An 11,834-nucleotide genomic window follows, 5' to 3' on the forward strand; every position below is an offset into this window, starting at 1 on the left:
GAAACTCTGTGTGATATATCCACCCCGTTATATACAGGAGGTATATAAACAGAGAGAGAAACCTTCAAAATTTTTCAAGATAAATTCAACTTTATTTTGCAACTTCTGCTCAATATTTCCTGGGTTCTTGGTTATATCTTTGCAGAATGCAGTTTTATATCTACAAACATGTAGTCTGATATTATATCTCTTCAATAATATTACATATGATTTTTATTCAATCATCCCAAAAGGATGAAAAAGATTAATTTTTGTTTTGTTTATGGTTTAATAATCTTCTAAATGTAATTAAAATCTGTTGCCATTTTTATCTCTTCTAGATACTATCTTCTAGTATCTAAGTGATACTTAATATTCTAAGTTTGTGAAAATTCATTCTGTCTGAGCATTATAGAGAATTCTCATTTTCTACACCTCTCCCACGACAGGCTAGAAACAGTGATCAATGCAGCTTTTATAACTGATCACACATATATAAGATGTATCTAGCATCCTACCACATGTCAATGCTAGACAGTTTCCTCTTTGTTTATGACTATAAAACATTTCTGAAGCAAATTCATTTACTTAACTTAAACAAATACACAAAATAACTCATCTGAACTTTATTGAGGTAGAAGAAGATGGAAATATAACCAAAGAAGTAACAAGCATTTAAAATCCATTTTAAGGCACACTACACTAATGACTCAAACCACATGCAACATAAACTTTCACCAGTGGCTTATTTTTCTAAGTCAAGTCATATCGAAATTCAAGACAGAAATTACATCTGCTCCAGACCACCAATAGGTCTCGTATCAGTATGCGACAGTGTTGGGAATGCACTCTAGGGTACGTTCAGTCATTCATCATTTTGTCTGAGAGCCGAGAAGTGAAGGAGGCTGTATTAACAGCTTAGTTCCATGTAAGCTGGATCTTCTGATTACTGGGGAGAATATTTTACTTATGTGAGAAGAAGGCTTGGGAACCTGGCCTACACTTTTCAGACAGAAACTAAGTATTGATCATTAAAAGGTAAAATAATAATATGTATTTATTTCCAGAAATGATTGATTATTGTAAATACAATGAAAACTATCTGAATCAATGACCCAATTTTCAATGGCATGACTGAAAATTACAATCTTGAAATTATTTACCATCAAAGTGTAAATTAACAATCTCTTAGAGTCATAAGAATTATATTTTCACTTAGTTTCTAAGATGTTACACATTTGGTGTTTTAATAATAATAGAAAAATTTTAATAATAATAGAAAAAATATTAATTTTTCTGTAAAGAATAACCATTTTACCTACTCATTAGGTATTGAAGACTTTTATATTTTCTTAAAAACAACTTTTTATAAATTATAAAAACATTTACATATCTTCAAATATTTATATATGTGCATCTATCAATCAACCTATCTATCTATCTATCTATCTATCTATCTATCTATCTTACATTCTGATCATAGTTTCCTTCTCCTTCCTGTCCCCCTCAATCACACAGCACATCCGCTCATTTCCACTGAGAAGGGGGCGGCTCCCCAGAGTACCAATGACCCTGCAACATCAGATCACTGATGGACTAGATACATCCTCTCCCACTGAGGTCAAACAAGGCAGCCCAGTTAGGAGAACAAGATCCATAGGCAGGCAAGAGAGTCAGGAATGGCCTCTGCTTCAGCTGTTGTAGAACCCACATGTAGAGCATGCTGCACATTGTCGTTCCAAAGGCAAAGGGCTAGGTTGGTGGCCTAGCTGAGGCTCTCTCTCTCTCCCTGGTGGCAGGGAGTGTGCTGCTGAGGCCCAGGTCTCTCTCTCTTTCCAGGGGCTGACCTGTTTGCTGCACAGTGCGTTAGTTAAAAAGGAGGCAATGTATAAGTGAGTTATTTTATTGTAGGAAGGATAGAATATGCTGGTTAAGTAAAGGGAAGGAAAGGAGAGGAAGAAGAGAGAGAAAAAGGAGAAGAGGAAAGCAAGAGAAGAGAACAAAGAACAGAGAGGAGAGAAAGAGCAAGAGAGTGAGAAGGAGAGTAAGAGAGAGCAAGAGAGGGAGGGAGGGGAAGAGTAAGAGAGTGAAAGGAAGAGGAGAAGAAGAAGACAGCATGAGAACAAGAGAGTGTGAGGAAGAGAGGAGAGTAAGAGAGAGGAAGTAAAAGAGTGAGGAGGGGGCAAACCACCCCTTTTATTTTATGGGGTGTGGCATGTCTTGCTTGTGGTCAGATAACTGTGTGTAGGGTCCAGCTAGAATGCTGGGAGCTTGAGGCATTGTCTGCCTGATAGAGCACACATCTCCTGCAGGGGCATCTATGAGGGGTTTGGGCTGAAATCTGAGCCATCAGTCTCAAGAGATATCACCGAACTCCTACTGTCCCTTGTGAACAAATTTATTTTGTTCAGTTGGTCTCTGGTGTTCTAATGTGGCCACTCTACTGGACTCTGACTGTCAGAACTGCCCACTGCCCCACAGCACATCTGTTATATAAATATATTTTTGTATTAGATATATAATATCTGCTTTTTACCATATATTAGAACAATGAGTATCTTTTAATGACTATTAATTACACATTTCTGAAGCAAAGACCTGAATAACTTATGGCTTAATGCTCAAAATATTGAAGAAGTAATTTAGAATTCTAGGACCAGACATAAGTTGCACAAAATGAGGATAAAGTGCCTTGCAATAATAGAAGAAAGTGCTAAAAATAATAGTGAACATTAAAAACTTTACATTAACAGAACTGTAACAAAGAGTCAAATGACCCTCTAAGTTCAAAGCTGAAACACTTGAAAAAAATAAAGTATTGTTTTATGACCACAATGCAAAGTATCCATGAATCCATACTTTTCAAAGTGAGGAGATAGTTGAATGGAAGAGAAATCAAATCTTTCATGGAGAAGGTTGCCAATAGTCTACAGAAATGTTCTACATTTAGTGAGAGAAAACATAAATCTGCTTTCTGCTGCTGTAAGTGTGGGTTGTGTACTGTGTCCACTTTCTGAAAAATAATGTGAAAAGAAGGATGAAGCTAAGAAATCTGGTACATTCTGTAGACTGTGTGATTAGGGCCAGTAACACCAGAGATAAATTATGCCATGCCTTTGTGGTTTGGGTACATTATTTTGATGTGAGACATCACATATCAAAATTCTGGAACCTTTATTCATCAAGTGAAAACATATCAGTAAAGTTCTGGTAGAGAAATATGTTAGAAAAGTGGCAGGTACATGTTGAAGGACATTCAAAACAAAACAAGTTTGTGGAGCTGTCAGTAGAAAGGCAAAAGACTCTCAAGCATAAGATGGGTCGCTGGAAGAGATGCTGGGATAGGAAAAGATGTCAGCTAAAACTCAGGAAGTCTAAATAATCTAAAGATGTTACTACTTAGAATATCCCATTGTTTTTTCTTAATTTATTAAATCCATATTAACATGAGATAGACATAATGTGTAGGCTGAATGTGGGATATGAAAGTGTCTCCACTATTCTTAAGTTTATTGCTACATAAATAGTAGAGTTGATTAAAATAATTTAAATAGAAATGTGTTTTGATTTTAAATAAAAATACTTAATTTTAAATTCAAAATTAGCAACTACTATTCACAGAAAGGAAAATATTTTCCTAAGCATACCAGAGGTGGCCCATGACTTCATCATATGACCTTATTAGGTGTCTACTTCCAGAAGCATATCTGGAGATGACACCTACAGGATAGAGTGAGCATATATAAGCATTAAATTATTTTGTTTCTCCTCAATATTAAAAATGGTACATTATACAAATGTAAGAGAAGTATATGAACTTTATTTCAAATTATTAAATAAAGCATTATATTTTGAGTTATCCTAGAAACAAAACATCTGTTATTACATGTGATCATTCTAGAATTGTGTTCTATGCTGAATAAAAGATGTACATTATGGAGAAAACCTAGTAGTGCGGAGAAAGTTTAGCTTCTTTAATTGCAGCAATTACCCAACATGTTAAAACATGCACAACACATAGGCTTTATATGCCATATCTACTGGTAACATCTCAATAATACTATCACACAAAAATTGCCATAGCCACTGGAAAGACTAAATAATGTCAATTTCATACAACAAATATGTGATGCTGGCCAAGTGAGTACAGCAAATATTATCAACTTTGGTTCAACCCTAATACATGTATACTGTTGGCTGATGCTATGTATCTGTTCTCAAGAGAGTCACACTCTGACAATAGGGGGGGGGTCATTATTGAAGGTCTTTATAGTTAGGGGGAATTAAGCTGTGGGGGAATAAATTCCAGTTCTCTTTGAAAAGTAAAATGAGTGTAAGTCCTCCAGGAATGAAAGAAGCATTCATATTCTGTTTACTCAGGCAATGGTGGCACCCAAGGTCCATGCTTTTTACAAACTCACGCAAGATTCAAGGCTGTTAAGGAGATATATCTGCTTACTACACATGAAGAAACCAGGTTGTTTTGGTAAGAAACAGAGGCCTGTCTGGTGTCAACAGGGAGATTTCAAGAGATTGTTGTCAGCCCTGAGGACCAGGCCATGCAGTGTCAGCATTTTGTCAATTGATATGACTAAAGAAACAGCCTGGCAATAACAACCGTCTTCAGAGCAGGGACCCAGAACCTGTAAGGAAAGGGGTAGAATTCAAACTGTCACTTGCTAAAAATAAAACAATAAATGGAGAGAAAGATGTGAGATCAGCAAGGGAATTCCCAGTAACATGTCCAGAGGGCAAAGGAAAAAAATACACAGATTGTAATGGGAGTGCTCAAACTGGCAGAACAAAGTCTGAAGGCTATGCTAGGTTACCAGGTTCAATGAGCACTGTAAAGTTGTGTAACAGTGAAGTGCGTACATAAATGTGTAGATGAAATAGATTGGCTGTCTCTACCCTAACAATGATGGCAGTGATCATGTGAAACTGACGAGTGTCAGTAAAGAATACCATGTGGCACAACCAACTGAGAACAAGATAGACAGTTAAGATACAGTTATTATTATAACTCAAGAAGAAATTTCTTTTAAAGCAACTGGGAAATCTGTAAATTAGATCAAACATGGGAGAAAACAAATGTGTAATTTCACACTTATCTTTTTCACCTGTCTAGTAACTTCCATCAACTCTTCCTCAAGACCACTAACTGGAAAGCCACTTCCTCTGTTGAAGTCCGGGATAAAATGTCCCCTCATTCATTGTTCCCTGTGTCACAAGCGTGAATGTGCACTTACCCTTACTTACATTTTATTAGCTTATCAGTTACTTCAGTACAAGCATCAAGCGAGTAGTAGTATCTTTTATTCACTTTCATGTCCTTCGTTTGGAAGCGAGAATATAGCTGTTCAATATATATTTGTTGAGTAATAATAACTTTATATATCTATAATTTAATGATAAACAAACAGTATTACAAATGAACCAGTATATTCAACTTATTGAAATATTCTGCCATATATTCTTAACTGCATCCATAGTAGGGGTATAAATTATAGTCAAAAGATGAGTACAGAACTGACTCCACATGATTATGCTAGCCACAGTTTCTTCTTTTACTCAAAACAAAATCTCTGGCTGCCAAAAACAAACAAACAAACAAAAAATAAAACCAAAGAAAGCTGGGTAAGAAAGACTATGAATGTAACACATATTGTTTTACAAGAACGCGATATAGAGACATATCTATTGCACATGTATTGCAACCACCCATGGTTTTCAGAAAGTCTGCTTTACAGTTCAACAAGCCCTGGATTCTCCAGAGCTTGAGAGCTCTATCCTAAATGTGCTCCGAACTTGGGCTTCCCGCTGAGAGCACAGCAGTGCCCTCTTTGAAGTGAGGAGGCTGTGAATCTCATGCCAACAAATGAGTACTTTGAAATTAACTGGTGTTTGGAAATTGATCTGGTAGGTAATAATCTTCTATATCTAACTTGTGGTTTGTTCTAATTTTACAGCTTTAACACATACCCCCTGAAATATAAATGATTTCTACAGGGGCTTCATAATACTAGGCCTAGCAGCCAGGCTTTCTATATTCCACTCTCAGAAAAGATATGTTGTGCTTGTTAAGTATAAGAATTTTGTGCTAGATTTGTATTTCAGAATTTGCATATTGTGAAAGATGAGTAATTAACAACTTTTCCAACTGTATCACTAAGCCTAGAGAAGAGACTAATCTTAACCCTGCTCAGACTTTTAGAAATATGATTCATGACAGATAAAAGTTTCAATTTTTAAAATGATCCTACCCATTCTTTCCTGCAATTCTTATTATTCACATTTTATAGCCAGACAGTTATAGCTCTTCCATTTCACTTGTTGTTCTGTCTTATTATTGTTTATTAGCATGTTATCTAAAATTGCCTCCATATTTGCTTCGTTTGTGACAAACAAAACAGAAAACAATACTATCAATTTAAGGACTCCGAATACAGGCTTGACTCTTACACAGTAAAGAATGTCGTGAGCAGTGTCTGTTAATTTTCCAGCGAAAGTAAATTCTGGTCATGATTCTAAAGGGAGAACTTCAGTTAATGTGCTTATGTCTTTAAAGAAAAGGTGTGTATTGGTGGAGTCAGTTGAAGTAGCAAGTATTTCCAACTTATAAATGTCCAGTATCTTTTAGATAACAAAACAGAAATGTAATATAGTTTTAGAATATAGCCTATTCTTACTCTAACGGCAGCCAGGCTTGAATATATGAAATATCTCTTTAAAACTCACTGTCAAAAGTTTGTGTTAGCAGCAAACAGTGTGCTTTGATAAACATTTGTTAAGTAGCTTCAAGGTCAGCCAAACCACACCGTCATTGCCGGCCTTTAGAAATGAAAAGCATTCCTTAAAATGTTCTGAGACATTCCTGCTAGCTCTGATATAACTCCAAAATATGGTTTCTCTGTGGACCAATGTGGAGCAAGAGAAGAAACCTGTTAATGTCAGAGGGTGATGAGCTCTCTTTTCCTAGACAATCAAGCCCAGCCAACAGATGTCAAAAGTTATTCAAGATGAGGGAGGGTTGAGTATGCTTTAATTTAGACAAAACAAAAACAAAAACAAATATGTTTAAACCCAATTTTCTTTATTCAGATGGCACATTTGATAATACAGAGACAGATGTTCAGGCTTCTGTTTCTTCAACCACAAATGTGTACACACTGTGCTTAAATTCTTATGTTTAGAAGGAAAGTTATTAAAATACAAGTTCATATCTCAAGACAGAAAACTGCTATTATTGTGGTCTTATTTTCTGAAAATATTTCTCAAAGAAATCATCAGAATCATCGCCCATCTGTTTCAGTTATCTACTGAATGTAGCCTAACAAGTCAAACACTGGTGGCATAAAACAATAAGTCTTTATGTGTTTATGACTTACATGTTGGGCTGGCTCAGTTGGATTGATGGTTGTACTGCTTCTGTCTGGGGTTACTTATAGGGAAGTCATCAATGGAAGGCTTCATGACTGCTGCATGTTTCCAATATTCTCACATACGAGTCTGCTGGTAAATCTGACTAGATAAGAGCAATGCCAGGGTCTCTTCCACATAAGTTCTCTAGGAAGACATCTCAAGTTTCATATAAAGTTGCAGAATTCTTGCCACAGTTTGAACCTAGAATGTTTAAGATTTGAGAGTCTTGCCCATCCACACTGGAATATGGATTGATGCTGTCACTTTTCAGGCTTATTATGAAATTCATAATAAATAAGTGAAATATTTTAAAGCTTTGGAGGTTTAGTTGCAGAGTCATATAAAGAAACTTTTCCCTAACTTTATTTCCTAAATCTGTTTAAAGGCAAGATCAGACCCAAACTGTGAAGAAAAGAATATATTTTTGTGGGAAGGTTCAAATTCAAGACAGTAGCTAGGCTTTTAATGTAATTAATTACATGTTGATTAATCATCTTTCAGTAGTGTTAAAAATAAAACATACATTTTGAAATCATCACAGAAAATTGATTGTTTATGGTATACAAAGGGAGTTTTCATATGTATATAAACACCTTGGTAAACGATGTAGTTAATTATGTCTAAACCTTTAAAACTTTACTTTAGGTCACCTGGCTTAAATTTAAGAAAAATTGATATAACCAACATATCCATTAAAATAATCCCCAAGAATTATAAATAATATAAATGATTTATCTTCAATTTGAAAGTTAATTGATTGCTTGCAATATGTTTAAATAACGTATAAAGTTATGTCTTACTCTAAAAATAGGAGGTTAAGAGAACTAACTGAGTTTCTTGGTTCTGGAGTATACAATTAATATTTCAATTTTTCTCATTAATATCTATTTTTAAAGGTAAATGCTAAATACACATTTGTAAAATCCAACAGTAAATATGAAAAGAAAGTTTAACTTATGAAAAGTCTTCCCATCACATGGGTCACTAGAACAAGAACTCTTATCTTTATATACATTATGTGCAGTAATAAGCTATTATTCATGGTGGTGATGGAGATGAAAGGATTAGTTTTGAAGACATAAATTACAAGACATAAAAATTCCCTCCGCTTAAGCAGATGCTACAGCCATAAAGCCTTCCGATGGGTATAGGAATCAGAGCCGTCCTGCTTCAGGCCATGTTTGTGACATGCCATATGGGCTGCGACAAGTCCAGAGCACAAGTTAGAAGATGGGGGAACATAGATGCTTTAACTTAGAAATCCTGTAACATCAGTGGTTTCTCTATCCTTTGGGCTTCGTGGACATTATGATAGCATGCTAATTATCCCACTGTTTGTGTCTATGCTTAAGTGGCAAATAGTGATATTTTCTCCTGTGTTTTCATTTCATTTTAATTAAAAATCACCCCAGATGTCTACATTGCCATTGTTACCACTTTAGTAATTAAAATTTAAAACTTCCATCACCCTCAAATTATCAATAATTGTATTTTCTATTCTTTATTTAAATGTTGCAAACATACACTGATTTTTTTAAAAAGCTGTCATTTTTTCTATGAAATGGAAAGCCCTGATTTTGTAACCAAAACAGGAAGTTAATAAATGCTTGCATACACACTAATATAACTAAATGCTCCCTAAATAAGTTTGTGCCTCCAGGTCTTGTATGTGGTGTTACAGCTTGAGCTTCGCAGTTAAGGTTTTGGGAGATTTAGGGTTAAAAACTACACATAACCGTTTATATGAACCTTAAACAAACTTGCAACCGCATTTTTCTTTCAGGCAACTGACATTTTTCTTTATGTTTCGTCAGTTATATCTGAGTGATCAGACAGCCACTGCACGTGGTACACCCACCAGGATTATTATCTAGACCAAAGGCCCAAAGCTCATTGTAGCAGGCATGTAATTCTTTACAATGTATGCCACGTTAACTGTGTTGGGTTATCTATTCAACAGCTGACTGAGCTGGGCTCTCAAGCTCTTCTCAACAACAATGTAAGAAGCAATGACAATTGTACGACTTCATAACAGCTGCATGGAACTCTGACACACACTTCACAGCAGCCAGTCATCTATATAAACCAATTTCAGGAGCAAAATTGCATGGTGCCTCCACTCTGTTATAAACACAATGATATCCACTCAAGGCTAATAAATGCACTGCATTTCTCTGAAGCTTAAAAGAATAAGTTCCTTGCATTAAGATTTCTTTCCCTCAAATTAGGCCCTTTCTTGGCCCTAGCCATTAATTTAAAACTTACAAAGAACAAGACAATTTAGTATTTGAATGTCTGTAAAATTAAAAAAAAAAAAAAACTTCAGTATTAACATTTTGGTTTTCCAGCTAAATACTCTACTTTTTTCAAAGTGAATATGCCAGCTTTTCTGATCATTTCAGGCAGAAAGCAAAAGAAAAAATAATTAAGGTTTAAAATACTTACCAATGTCGTAGCAATTTTCCAATTAATTACTGTATCTTTTCATGGGGTTATACACAATCCAGTTCTTTCTCTTGAATAAAACATCTACAGCAACCTGGAAACCATTGTTAAAGATTAAATGTTAACTACTCCATGTTTGGTGAATAATGAATCTTTGGAAGATCATTAATAACTTCAAAAGATTCAAGTAAAATTATTGGTAATATTTTTAAATACATACTTGTCTTACCAATAAAAATTTCTGAATATGCCTTGAAAGGACATAGATAAAAATTATGTACATTTCTTAAAAGAACAACTAAAATTTTCATGTTGATAAAATAGTATAATCATTTTATATGTTAAAAAGTATTATACATATGTATTTTCATTTTCTTTAAGCAATAATTTTGCAGAATTAAAGAATAAAAACTATTTAAGGTAAGAGAAAACTAAATGTACCTCATGGGGGATATTTTAAGTCATAATTCATTTAAATACAAGAACCTTGCTTGAGTAATTGAGCTTGTGATTACTGAAGTTTACTGAAAATAGAATCGACAGTCATGCTATTGTACTATTTATACTTTATGACATTAAGTGTTAATACATGGAGACATTGTGATTAAACTATAACATCTTAATCTGACTTCCAATTTTTAATATTTTTAAAATATTCTTTATAGTTGTGCCAATATTCTAGGACAAGTGCCTGAAACAAAGATATTGACCTCCATAAAGTTTTATTTCTAGGATGTTACTGCTTTAAAATAGTATTCTGAAGATAAATTATTCAAAATATGGGTCCAAATAATACTGGTATAATCTTTGATTATATACCAATTCTTTTTTTTGTTCCAGAGAACTTTCTGATTATTGTGTTAGTTCACTTTCCAAATTAGTGCTTCAAAGTATTTAAAAGCTAAATGACTTCTAAGAGGGTGACAAAAATAATTAAGAGAAGACAAAAAAAGTTTACTGACTTGTAATGTAATCCTAGGTTGTGTCTGCACACCAGCCATATTCTACTTATTGCACCATTAATGATGAAAATCTAGGATGTAAAGAAGTCTGTAAACTTACTCAATATTCACAAAGAAATTAAGACAAACAGTTATCTTTTCTGCTAAGCAGCCAGTATGTTTCTACTATAGCAAGACTTCTTTACCTAAAACGTAAGTCATTCATACCATCCAGTTCCCTTGGGAAAGCACTGGCTGTGATATTTACAATGAATGTGTATATAATTGATTTATAACTTTAAAATAAGTATTGGCAAGGAATACAACTAATTAGAAGGGGTAAAACAATGTTTAGAAGAGAAAGAATCAAAACTACAATCCCTGCTTTCTCTGTCTCTGAAAAGGTACATTGTTGCAGTACCATATGTATCATCTACCACTTTAATGTGCAAGGATATATAGAATGTTGAGAATGAATATGAGAGGAAAATTAAATGGTAAAGCTAGATGACTCCAAACTCAGATAAAATGAGGAGTTTTATACATATGAATAACAGTAATCTATAATTCTTTGTCTTCTAGAAGGAACAGCTAGAACAATATGTCTATTTGTTTTAGATATGTACTGGTGGCATGATTGTCTCAACTCCATGTGTTACTTAAGCAAGAACAGTAGTTTTGGAAGTGGATCAATGAAAGCTTACAAATCTCATCAAGACTGAAAATCTAGAAGAAAATTTTCTCAAAAAGACTGATAATTAAGTCAATTTTTCTTCAATATACTCAGATAAGTGTTTGAGATGACCATAGAAAAGGCTGGGTGATCTGTAACCATTTAGAATTGAGGAACTAGTAAGGCAAATATACAAGAAAAGCTTAATGCAAGTGCTTTTGTTTCTGCCAAAGGACAATCTTTAGACAAGATCAAATTTGTTTTCCTTAAGATTATGGGATTTCATAGACTTAGAACCAAGAATTGTCTACCAAGTAAGCAGATAGTTTAGAAAATGGGATTGTTCAGATGATGTTTCTGTGCATTCTATTGTA

The sequence above is a fragment of the Mastomys coucha genome, unplaced genomic scaffold, assembly GCF_008632895.1.
Source record: "Mastomys coucha isolate ucsf_1 unplaced genomic scaffold, UCSF_Mcou_1 pScaffold15, whole genome shotgun sequence".
NCBI lineage: Eukaryota > Metazoa > Chordata > Mammalia > Rodentia > Muridae > Mastomys > Mastomys coucha.